This window comes from Lathyrus oleraceus, chromosome 6 (genome assembly GCF_024323335.1).
Source record: "Lathyrus oleraceus cultivar Zhongwan6 chromosome 6, CAAS_Psat_ZW6_1.0, whole genome shotgun sequence".
NCBI lineage: Eukaryota > Viridiplantae > Streptophyta > Magnoliopsida > Fabales > Fabaceae > Lathyrus > Lathyrus oleraceus.
This window is the reverse complement of record NC_066584.1, coordinates 454678559-454691825: the sequence shown is the minus strand read 5'-3', so window position 1 is coordinate 454691825 and position 13267 is coordinate 454678559.

Sequence of the window (13267 nt, the reverse complement as noted above, 5' to 3'; positions counted from 1 at the left end):
CTAGGTACATGGTGGATGTGTATCCCCTTTCCTTTTGCAAAAAGGGTAATTCAATTTGATCAATAAAAACAAGTGTTGGTTATGTACATTAATGTGGTATTATTTACAAGTGAAAAGTTTCATTATATTTTGTATTTTTTGAATTTGAATAGGATAAAGAACCAAGTATTTTTTTCTATCTAAGAGCAAAAGGGATTTATCTGCTGTATTTTTAAAAGTGTTCTTGTATTTTTTTAATAATAAAAAGGTATTTTTAATTTCCAACCTAAAATTAAATTAAATTAAATTAAATTAAAAGATTAAATTACTAAACATTGGTGTAAGAAGAATATAGAGTGCAAATAGAAGGAGTTGGAGTCCAAGGACTTGAGGCCCGATATCATAAGAAACCCTAATACTAACAACAACATAATAATAAAAATAAATAATAAATAAATAAATATAATATGCATTATACAAGGAAGAACTTTATTTACAAATGAAAAATATCATTTTTTGTATTTTTAAAATTAAAGGAGTGACTAAATAAATAAAAAATAGTAGATATATTTAGATTTATATTTTTATTAAAATACCAAATGAAATTAAAATTAAAGTTAACCTAAAATTACTATCTAAATTAAATTAATTAAGTTTGATTAATTAGGTCAGGAGTATAGGTATGAAAGTAAAAGGGAGAATATGAGTGAGTAAGATACTATCCAAAAAGGGCTCAATCTAATAAACCCTAAATAAATATTACTAAATAAACAATAAAAATAAAAACAATAAATAAAAATAATTAAAAAAACGAAACTACTTAGAGAGGAGGACCCCTCTCTCCACACCCTATCCAAATATTGCTTTTCACCGTTTTTTTTAAACCATATTACTAGTTCTTACAAAAATATGAATAAATAGATAAATAATAAAACAATAAAACTAAATTAACTCTCATGAGTGTGTGACTTGGTTTATGATGCTTTGGAAGTTCACGAAGGTTTGGTTTTATGAGTTTGTGATAGTGTTTTTGGTTGATGATTCAAGGTTGGTAGTGATTCTGGGAATGGAAAATTGGAAGATGATGAGAGTTTTGGTCATACATGAGTTTTGACTATTTGACCATGTTAAAAAAGGATGTTTTTTTAGAGTGAAGGTGTATTAGAAATTGTGTAAAAAACAAGAGTTTTCTAATGTGTGTAAAAAGTGTGATTATATATACAAAATACAAGGCTTAAAAATAAGGGTTTTTATGGTGGAATTTAGAAAAATAGTGTAGTAAGTGTAAGAATGTGTAGGGGTTCTTGGGATAATTTTGGGGAGATAGTGTGTTAGAATGTATGGAGTATGTGAGAATTGTTGGTCTTTTATAATGTAAGATTAGGTTAAATGAAAAAGACAACAATTAAATAGTAGCAATTAGGATAAAAGAAATCAAATAGGATATTATTTGCATGATAAAAGTCATGCAAAAATGAGACCAAATTTGTTTTTTGATCACCAAGATAAAATCAAATCAAAAGTAGAATATCTTTTTGTGTTTTTATTAAAAATAAAATAAAATTAGACTAATTAAAGACTAAATTAAAACTGAATCAAAATAACTAATCAAATATAATTAACCTAATTAAATCTAATTAAACTAATTAGAATATAATATGTATTTAAAACAAGATCTTTTTTTTAAAATAAAAATAATCCTAATTAAAAAACAAAAATACTATTAAAATAAATTAAAAAGTCAAGTTTTGATTTTTTTTTTTGACTTTTGACCTTTCAAATGTCAGTATGACACAACAACTAATAGAAAATAACTATGACAAAAATAGAAAAGATTTGATTTTTTAAAATAATTTTTGGACTCTTTTTAAGTTAAATGCGCATAAAATAAATAAAATAATTATTAATAAAAAATGCTTAATAAAAAAACAAAAATTACAAATTAAAAATACATTTTTTTTTGTGATTTTGAATATAATGCAAATAAAAATATAAATAAAGGTCAAAACAACAAAAGGAGAAAAATGCACTAAAAATGGAAAATGTAAGATTCGAACCCGAGTGCTTGCACTTGTAACTCCTTGATCACTCTTTTCACTATCAAATGGGTTAATTTGCATATTCAAAAAGAAATGTGATAAAAACCAATATGATAATAAAAGCTCGGGCAAAATTTGGAGTATGATAAATGTCTCTATTTAATTACCTTCAACCCGAGAGCATGAGTGACGGCGGTCTTCATGTGGTCGTGGTGGGAGATAATTAAATACGAGAGGACCTGAATGGAATTCCTCATTTGAAAGTTAACTGCTTGTCGTTGATCAGGTCTTGAGTCTTGGCCTCTCTCGAGTCCCTCCATAACTTCTCGAGACATGCTTCGAGTTCCTTTGTGAGTATCGAGGAATCAGTTATTGCGACTCGTGTTGGAAAAGGAGGAAGAAATATGAGTCTTCATTTTATGATATGAAAATGTATGTGCATGTATGCAAATGCATGAGAATGCACAGATATGCAAAAAAATGTTAGTTTTCTAGGTATGCTAAAAGTTTTTTTATGCATATGCAATGTATGTAGGATGAGATGTTAACAAAACAACCTAACGTGGTACTCCTACAAAAGGTCATAGGCTTTTCTACCCATTCCCCTCACATGGTAAGTTTTAGGCTTTTATTTGGTTGTTTGAGAACAAACCTAAGGTCATGGACCCTAGGTGAAACTTCAACAAGATATGGCATAACTCTCCCATGATAAAATTTCAATAGGGTCTCCCTTAGGGAGCCTTCGTATAAATGAAGTCTCACATTCAAGTTCTAGAATAAGTCCCTAGATTTATGGATCAAATTCAAAATTTCATTATGAATATGGGCTAGCCAACTCATGACAAACTCTTTGAAATAATCTACTATAGACGGAGTCGTCGTTAAAGACCCCATGTGTTAAGAATCCACAATGGCCAAAATAGGATGAATCCCTTACTTAAACTTATGTTTCTTCTCATCAAACTCGGGTATAGAGCTTGCTCTCAAACAAAAATGAAAAAACCCAGGAGTGTTAAGAACAAATATATGAAATAATAAAATAAATAAATAAATAAATAAAGCAAAACAAAGAAATAAGATAAAAAATAAAATAAACAAACAAACAAAACAAACAACTCTAGAACTAAAGGATAAGATTGACTTTCTTTAGGGATCAATCACCAGCAGAGTCGTCAGTTGTCATATCTCAAAAAATACGACCTTGTGAAGTACATCGCACGCTCGCGGATGGACTAACAGAAACACCATCTTTTTTATTTATTCATAAGGAAAGTGGAAATGGCGATAAAACCCTAGGGGAAGGAAATGGATAAGATGGTCATCACAACCAAATATGGGTTCGGGAGTCGGTTATGTGAGGGGAAGGTATTAGCATCCCTCACATCAATTGTACTCAACGGAAACCTTTTATAGTCCTAGGGTTGATTGTTTGTTAAGGGTATGTCTGTTTTATTTTTATTCAAGATATTTATTAAGATATTTACAAAGAAGAAATTGATTACAAAAGAAAAGAGAGAAAACAAATATTTTTAATTATTGAGTTCGCCAAAGTTTCAAAATCTTGTGCCTATGTATTCTCATAGTGTAGCGAGAAAGTCAAAGCTCCGTAGTTCATACGAAATGCTTGTGGGTTGGTTGATTTAGAAAATAGTGTTAGGTCACATTTTAGCGGATAAATGTATGCATATTTGCACGCACGATGAAGGCTTATGCGTTGTTTGCATTCGCTTTTAAACAGACTAGACTATTCTTTTATGAAAAGGTTTTGGAATGACGCACAAGGTCGCAAAAAGGTTTGATGAGTGAAGATTGATTTTAGATTGTTTGATTTTAAAAAATAGGTCGATGCGACGAGCGCTAATCAATAAACTACCTAGGGACATGGTGGATGTGTATCCCCTTTCCTTTTGCAAAAAGGGTAATTCAATTTGATCAATGAAAAAAAGTATTATTTATGTACAGTAATATGATATTATTTACAAGTGAAAAGTTTCATTATATTTTGTATTTTTCGAATTTGAATGGGATAAAGGACCAAGTATTTTTTATTTTTGATCTAAGTGTAAAAGGGAGTTATTTGTTGAATTTTTAAAAGTGTTCTTGTGTTTTTTTTAAATAATAAAAAAGTATTTTTAATTACTAAACTAAAATTCAACTAAATTAAATTAATAATTAAATAAAATAAATAGAAAGAATTAAATTATTAAACAAGGGTGCAAGAAGAATATAGGGTGCAAATAGAAGGAGTTGGAGTCTAAGGCCTAATATCATAAGAAATCATAATCCTAACAACAACAAAATAATAATAATAATAAATAATAAATAAAAACGTAATATGCATTATACAAGGGGGAATTTTATTTACAAATGAAAAATATCATTTTTTTTATTTTTAAAATTAAAGGAGTGACTAAATAAAAAAAATAAAATAGTAGATATATTTAGATTTTTATTTTTATTAAAATACCAAACAAAATTAAAATTAAAAAATTACTATTTAAATTAAATTAGTTAAGTTGGATTAATTAGGTTAGGAGTATATGTATGAAAGTAATAGCGAGAATATGAGTGAGTAAGATACTAGAAGAAAAATCCAAAAAGGGCCTAATCTGACAAACTTTAAATAAATATTATTAAATAAAAATAATTATAAAAAAAACTACTTAGCGAGAAGGGCAACACCCCTCTTTCCACACCCTATCCAAATATTGCTTTTCGCTTTTCTTTTAAACCATACTACTAGTTCTTATAAAAATATGAATAAATAGATAAATAATAAAATAATAAAACAAAATCAATTCTCATGAGTGTGTGACTTGGTTTATGATGCTTTGGAAGTTCACGAAGCTTTGGTTTTATGAGTTTGTAATAGTGTTTATGGTTGATGATTCAAGGTTGGTATTGATTCTGAGAATGGAAAATTGAAAAATGATGAGAGTTTTGATCATCCGTGAGTTTTGACTATTTGACCATGTTAAAAAATGAGGGTTTTTTTAAAGTAAAGGTGCACTAGAAAATGTTTAAAAAAATAAGGGTTTTTTAATGTGTGTAAAAGTGTGATTGTATATACAAAATACAAGGCTTAAAAATAAGGGTTTTTGTGATGGAATTTAGAAAAATAGTGTGGTAAGTGTAAGAATTGTGTAGGACTTTTGGGATAATTTTGGGGAGAGAGTGTGTTAGAATATGTGGTGTGTGAGAATTGTTGGTCTTTTTATAGGGTAAGATTATGTTAAATGAAAAAGGCAACAATTAAATAGTGACAAATTATGATTAAAAAAATCAAATCGGATATTATTTGCATGATAAAAATTATGCAAAAATAAGACCAAATTCGTTTCTTGATCATCCAGATAAAATCAAATCAAAAGTAGAATATGTTTTTGTGTTTTTTTATATAGTTTAAGTAAAAAATCAAATGAAATCAGACTAATTAAAGAATAAATTAAAATTGAATCAATATAAGTAATCAAATAAAATTAACATAAATGAATCTAAGTAAACTAATCCGAATAAAATAAGCATTTAAAACAAGATATTTTTTTTAAAAAGATAATAATAATTTTAAAAAGAGCCAAATTAAAGAACGAATATTAAAATAAACTAAAAAGTCAAGTTTTGATTTTTTTTTTTGACTTTTGACATTTCAGATCTTAGTATGACACATAACAACCAATAGAAAACAACGGTGACAAAAGTGGAAAAAAATTGATTTTTTTAATGATTTTTGGACTCTTTTAATGTTAAATATGCATAAAAAAATAAAAAATAAATTATTCATAAATTTTTCTTAATAAAAAAACGAATATTAAAAATAAAAAATATAATTTTTTTTGTTGTGATTTTGAATATAATGCAAATAAAAATAGAAATAAAGGTTAAAAAAAAAATGCACTAAAAATGGAAAATGTGAGATTCAAACTCGGATGCTTGCACTTGTAACTCCTTAAACACTCTTTTCACTAGCAAATGGGCTAATTCACATAGTTGAAAGGAAATGCGACAAAAATCAATATGATAATATAAGCTCAGGCAAAATTTGGGGTATGTAAAAGACAATCAAACAATTAAAAATATCTTGCACCACGAATTTAGTTTTAGATTGTTTGACTAAATGGAATTCTACCTACAAGATTCCCGATGTTTCCATTTTGGTTTAAGATCTATTTAATATATTAGGAATTCGTGTAGTTCAGTACACTTGTTTGCCAACAAGTTTACATTGAAAATTTGCAAAAAGAGATTTGTGGAAATTTGAAATTGTTCAATTATATTACTAAAGTGTTTTCTGGCACTAAGTATCCAACTATCAATGAATACTTTCATAAAATTTGTCAGATCAAAGTTGTATTACTTGAGTGGATTGAATCCTCTGATGAATTGTCAAAAGAATGGCAGAGAATATGTTGGTAAAGTTTGAAAAATATTAGAGTGTGATTCATGAAATAATGGGGGTTGCCACTGTTTTGGATCTTAGGTATAAAACAAATTTGCTTGAATATTATTATGAAATCTTTTATGGGAATGATGTTGATGACCAAGTTAAATCAACCTGACTGTTGTGTTATGACCTACTTTATGACTATCAATTAAAAATGACCAATGATTCCAAAAGGGAATCTCAAATGTTGGATGTTAATGCCGGTAATGTTGACAATGATGGTTTGAAAGACTATGATTTGTATGTCATAAGAAAAAAAGAGCTAAAACTTCATCTATTAAAACAAAGTTGGATGTTTATTTGGATGAAGAAGTTTTAACAAGAAGTCCGGATTTTGACATTTTATTATGGTGGAAGTTGAATGACATTAAGTATTCAACACTTCAAGCAATTGCAAGGGATGTATTGGTGATTCATGTTTCTATTGTAGCTTCTAAATCTACATTTAGTACCAGCGGTCATATTGTAAGGCCCCTCATCAAATTCGACTTCATGGGACCACTTTATAAGCTTTGGTGTATGCAAGAAGTTGGTTATGGAGTCTTGAGAATACTAGTAAGACCTTTCTTGTTTTTTTGTTTGTTTTATCTACCAAATGATGAAATTTATTAACTTATATATTTTAGTTTTATTTATTTTAAGACTACCGTTGACTATATTGTACTATATTAATAGGTCATCTGAATTCTAATGTGGGAAATGAAAATGATATTTTACTCACTAAATTGGAGTCTGATGATGAATGTATTATTCATACTATTTATATTAAATTTGTCAAGTTAAATTTTTATATTCTAATGTTTATTTTTCAATATAGGTGAATTGTTGGTCAATGGTGTTACTTCTATTTCCATCTCTCGTCTCGAAGATGATGATTATTATAAAATTTGTTGTTTATTTGGAACCTTTTTTATTTTGATGATTTAGAATCTTGTGTTATTTTGAATATGGATTGATTCTTTTGTTGATTTTTGGAACCTTTGAAGATGTTATTAGCTCTTTAGAAGCCTTTGTTTCAATGATCTTTCAAGTATCAGAAGACTCCACTATGTAGCCTCTTTAATTTTTGTTTGTTTCCAAATAGGTACTAAGCTATTTAAATATACATGAATAATTTTAATATGAGTGGTTGCTCTTTAGAAATAGGTTTATCAGAGTTATTTTACTCTTTAGAAACAGATTTATTAGAGTTATCTTACTCTTTAAAATTTATTATTAAAAGGATCATGTATTCAATTAAATCGTTACTTTTATTTGCTACGAAAATACAAAAAAAACATGTATTAAAAAAGACAGTTTTTGCGGGCGGGGCGGGGAAACCTATTCCCCATTAGGGGCAGGGCTAAGTGGTATATTTTTACCCCCGACTGGGTTTGGAGGCGGGAGCGAGTCTACTACAAGGAGGTGGGGCAGGGCATGGCTTGTTAAACCCGCTCATGTCCTACCTTATTGTCATGCTTATCTTAAAAGTAGTAAAACTCTTAAATTGTTAAGGATTAACAGAAAAATGGGTTGCTCATTTAAGTTATCTTATGAGGAAAAAGTTGTTAGAGAATAATGAGTTTAAAAAGTATAGACCACCAGTGAAGGGTCACAATGAGTTTGAAAAGTCAATGATGTGTTTAATGCTCATAAGATTTTTAATGTTAGAGGATTGGATAATAGAATTAAGAAATCTAAGGTAAAAGAAACTTATTTTTTAAAATTCTTTGGTTTTTTTGTGGCTATACAAGAAACTATGCTTATCTAGGTGTATGATTATTTGGTATATTATCTTTGGGATGATAATTTATACGAGTGAATTTTAACTCTTGTTAATGGGAGCAATGAGGTTTTTTTTTCTTTTCTATCTGGTAGAGTTCAAAGAACCCTTATTTTATCCTTCTTTATTTTTGAGTTCCATTGTGTGTGTGTGTCTTGAGTGAAGGATAATAAATCTATTTATTTTTGTTGTTAATTTCCATTCTAAGTGTACTCTACTTGATTAGGAGAAACACATGGGCTACCTTTCTGCTTTAAAATGAGCATCTTGGTGGTTCTGAGTGATGTGTTTTGGGTAACTTCAATTTGGTTTATTCGAGTCGTGACAAGATAATAGTTGAAGACATGTTCATCATGTGGTTGAGGTGCAGATTATCTTGATTTTAGTAACTTCATCACGAAGATGGGTATTATTTACGTACCTCACTTGGGAAAGAGCTTTAAGGTGTTCCAACCCAACGAGTGGAAATGAGTAGGATTGATATGATCCTAGTGTTGGATGATTGGTGGTAGAGATTGGGTTAGACATTTGATTGTGCATTGTCTTGAGAAGTTTATGATCATCACATGTTATTCTTATATATTATAATCAACTTTGCGGCCCAAAACCGTTCATATTCAATAATCATTAGCATGCCCATAATAACTTGTGTCAAGTGGTCTAAGCGAGTACGCGTGATTAATTATCTTTTGGTCAAAAGGATGTTGTCCTTAGAGAAAAACTTAAATCTCTTAAAGGATCCATGAAAGTGTGGATAAAGAGGTTTTTGAAACTCTGGATCTTCATATTGATACTCTTAGGGAGGAGATTAGTTTTTTGGATTCTAGAGCTAATCATAATGTTCTTCTTTAAGTGGATATTGAAGTTAAGACAAGGCTACTCCAAGATATGATCCTTACTTAAGATTAAGGATTCTCAGTTGTACCAAAGAGTTAAGAATAAGTGTTTTAAATTTGGGGATGCTAACACATGGTTTTTCTATGTATGAATCAAAAGAAGAAATAGAAAGAATGTTGTTAGAACGTTATTTGGATAAGATGTTTCAGATCAAACATGAAGCGGTGAGTTACTTTTCTCAATGCTTTCAAAAGCCTATTGTTGATAGTCCCTTTCAAGATGAGGTAAATTTTTGTTTTCTTTTCTTGGAGGATAATTTTTCCTTTTATACTCCCTTTTTTCTCTATGATATTAACCTTGAGGTCTCTCAGTGTGATGAAAATAAGAGCTTAAGTCAAAACAATTTAAACTTTTATTTTTTTAGGAGACTTTGGTTGATTCTTAAGGAGGATCTAGGAATTATGTTTGGTCAGTTGCAACTACTAGCGAATCTCCCTAGTAGTTCCTCCTTCCAATTTGTCACTGTTATCCCTAAGGTTGAGTCCCCCACTCAACTAGGGGACTTCCAACCTATTTACTTGGTCAAATCTCTTAATAAGCTCATAGAAAAAGTTCTTCCACCCATATTATCCAAGTTTATGGATAAGCTTATCTCTCATAATCAACCTGCTTAAGTAGAAGGGGGGATGTTAGTTGATGGGGGTATTGGTGGTTAACAATCTAGTTGATTTGGTTAAAAGAACCAAAGAAGATTGTCTTATCCCTAAGGATTTGAAAAGGTTTATTATTTAGTGAGTTGGAATTATTTGGATTTTATTTTCATCAAGTTTGTTTTTTGTGACAAGTGATGTGCTTGGATGCGTGCTTATGTGTTATCAAGGGATCTTGTTGTCTTGGTGAATGGTTTCTCAACATAAGATATTGTAGCGGTAAATTCATGACCATTAAGCTATGGATAAACTTAACGTCAATAAAACCAGAGTCGCCACCGCGCTTTTATTGTTTCCAAAGGAAAAGGGAAAAATACGAACAAAACCCAAAGATAAGAAGTTTTCAAATCAAAACTAATAAAATGCCAGAGATTACAGGTAAGGGGGTTGGTTACACAGAGGGAAGGTGTTAACACCCAAAGTGTCCTAGGTACTCCTAGGGAGCCCTTTTTCTATGTGCATGTGTTTTAGTATAAAATGATGTTTGTTATAAATAGAGTGTGGGGATGAGAAAAGAATTCATTAATTATATTTTTGTGTTTGACAAGACCTTCTGACTTGTGCCTGCGTACCAACATAAAGATGAGGGTGTTGGTGTAAGCCCTAGAGGCCAATACTTTTGGTACTTGTATCGAATTATTTATTAATAATAAAAGGCTTTTTCTTTATTATGTTTGTCTAATAAAGTCCCTAGAATAGATAGTCCGTTTAATGTATCAAGTGTGACTTAATCATGAGATCATATTAAACATAAGGACACTATTCTTAAAGTATCCATAGTCGAGCTTTATTGTGAAGTGGGATAACATTAAAGCATTAAGATTATTATGTATATAGACTGATGATCACATCTCATGGATCATGGATAAGGAGTTATCAAGTCTTAAACATAGGTATGAATATTAAGAGTAATATTTATACTGGATTGACACGCTATGAGAATACTATATAGAATGTTATGCAAAGTGTCATAAGTTATTCTCATGGTGATAATGGTGTATACCACCCTTCGACCTGAAACCACTATGGAACCTAGATGTAGAGTCGAGTGCCTTATTGCTGATCAAACATTGTCCGTAACTAGATGACCATAAAGACAGTTGATGGATACTCCACAAAGCGTGCTAAGGGATATGAGTGACCTAGATGGAATTTGCCCATCCTGCGTAACAGGATAAATGTCTATGGGCCCAATATTGAACTGGACAAGGATGACACGGTCTATGCCTTGTGTTCAATATAGACATAAGGGTAAAAGGGTAATTGTACATATAAGTATTATCACAAAAGGATTTGTCAGATCACATGACATTTTCGTGTCTTGGGTAACAGTGATGTGTTGCTAGATACCGCTCACTGTTTATTATGTTAAATACGTGATTTAATATAATTGCCAATGCCGTGAAAACCTACAGGGTCACACACAAAAGGACGGATTGATGAGAGATAGAGTAACTAAGGAATACCGTAATGTAAGGTGCCTTTAAGTGAATTGTAGAACATCGTAAGGTATGGTGTACTTAAGTAGAATCCAAAATATGGTAAGGTACCACTTGCTTAAGTGATTTTGGCATATTATAAGATATGGGCCACATACACTTGAGTGGGCTTTTTAACTTGCAGCCCACACAAGTGGTTCTATAAATAGAACCCTTGTGTAGAAGCATTTGTGCAGTTGCAATTTCGTTTCTCTCTCTCACACACACTCAAAGCCTTCATTCGTAATAGCTAGCACTGAGATTGAAGGAATCCGTTCGTGTGGACTGAGTAGAGGCGTTGTCATCGTTCAACGTTCGTGATTGCTCCGTAGATCTGCATCAAAGGTTACAATCGCCACAAGAGGTAACAATTCTATCATTGATCATGCCCATTTGTAAGGATCACTAAAGGAGAAATTTTAAATTCCGCTGTATTTTGGATCGCCCTTCTCCTTCAGTGGTATCAGAGCCACTTACGAAACCATGCATCTGATAGTTGTTTATTTTCTGTATTTCATGTATTAATACGATTAAAAGACAGAATGAATCAAAGAATAAACGAGTAATTAAATTTGGCATCATGTGTGTACGATTTGGATGATTGATGTTGACTATGCTTCGGAATCCGACATTAGTATGGTGAAGCAGCGATACATCGATCGTCCATAGGTTATGCAATTGAGATCTATCAAGGTATATATATGATATAAGTAATCCTGATGCAAAATATGGTATATATGATATATTGTTTCTGTTTCATTCATTCAAACACTTAATGGTTGTTTTCCTTTGAGCGATCAATGGTCGTTTGCTTCTTGATCCGACATTAGTATGGTGAAGCAATGATGTGTTGATCAATCATACTGAATCAACAATTGAGATGTGTTTGACGGTCTGAAATTGGTGCATTAGGGTTAATGACGGTACAAGGGTGGTGTTATCAATGAGTTATGTGATTAGGGTTGTGACTGCGCAAGAGTTGTGCCTTAAAGTATCAAGTGTTGATGCGAAAAATGATGTCGATTTCAAATGAATTGTTCCCGCTGACCGGGCAGCGGACCCCCGGCTAACTCTGCATAGTGTGATTGGTCGCCGAAATTTAATTTGGTTTTAATTAATTAAAAGAATTAAAATTAATAATAATAATGTGTTTATTATTATTGTCTGGTGGTGATCGGTTATGGCCTTAGTTTTCCTTTATTTTGTTTTGGGTTTTTAAAATACGACCTGCGTGTCGTGCCTCTCTTTTAATCACTTAATGTAACTTCTTTTCTCATCTCACTCCCTCGTATGTAAAACGAGTTTCTTTTATGTAATGTAATGTTATGAAGAAAGAGAAGAATTCAATATCAAAGGAGGACAACCTTGAAGATCTTGCTTGGAGAAGCTTAGATCGTTATTAGATTAGCTTAGGTTCTCTCATTGGCTTGGGAGAACAATTGCGCTAGGGCCATAACTGTTTCATTATGTATGTTGATGCATGTAAGAGACGACTTATATGATAAATAAGCCGGTGAAATCAGAATAATTGCAAATTCCCTCAAATTAAATATTAAGTATGCTTTCGAAGTTTTAGCACTCATCAAGACTAGTATCGGATAATGTAGGTTTCGCCTACGCGAGGTGCATGTTCTATATTAGTAAGGTGCGATGGGATAATTGTAATATCCAATTGCTAAAACAATTGGTCAAACTTAACTAAACAAATTATAATAAGATTATATATGTTTAGAAGCAAGAGTTGGAAATGATCCATGTGATGAATTGGAATAAGGAGTTATTCACCCAACTAAAATATTCGAGAGTTGTATTAGATATAATTTGAAGGAGTTCCTACCTAAATAACCTAGTTTTGTGTAATCCACCTATGCGGACTTAAAACAAAGTGAAATGTGGATCTCGACCCACTAGAAAATCTTCCAACAGGATTTTCCGAATCAAATGGTGAGGGTCATTTGTTTTGAGTAAAATAGTGGGAGCATATTTAATTAAAGGCCTAATTAAATATGTTATTGATACTT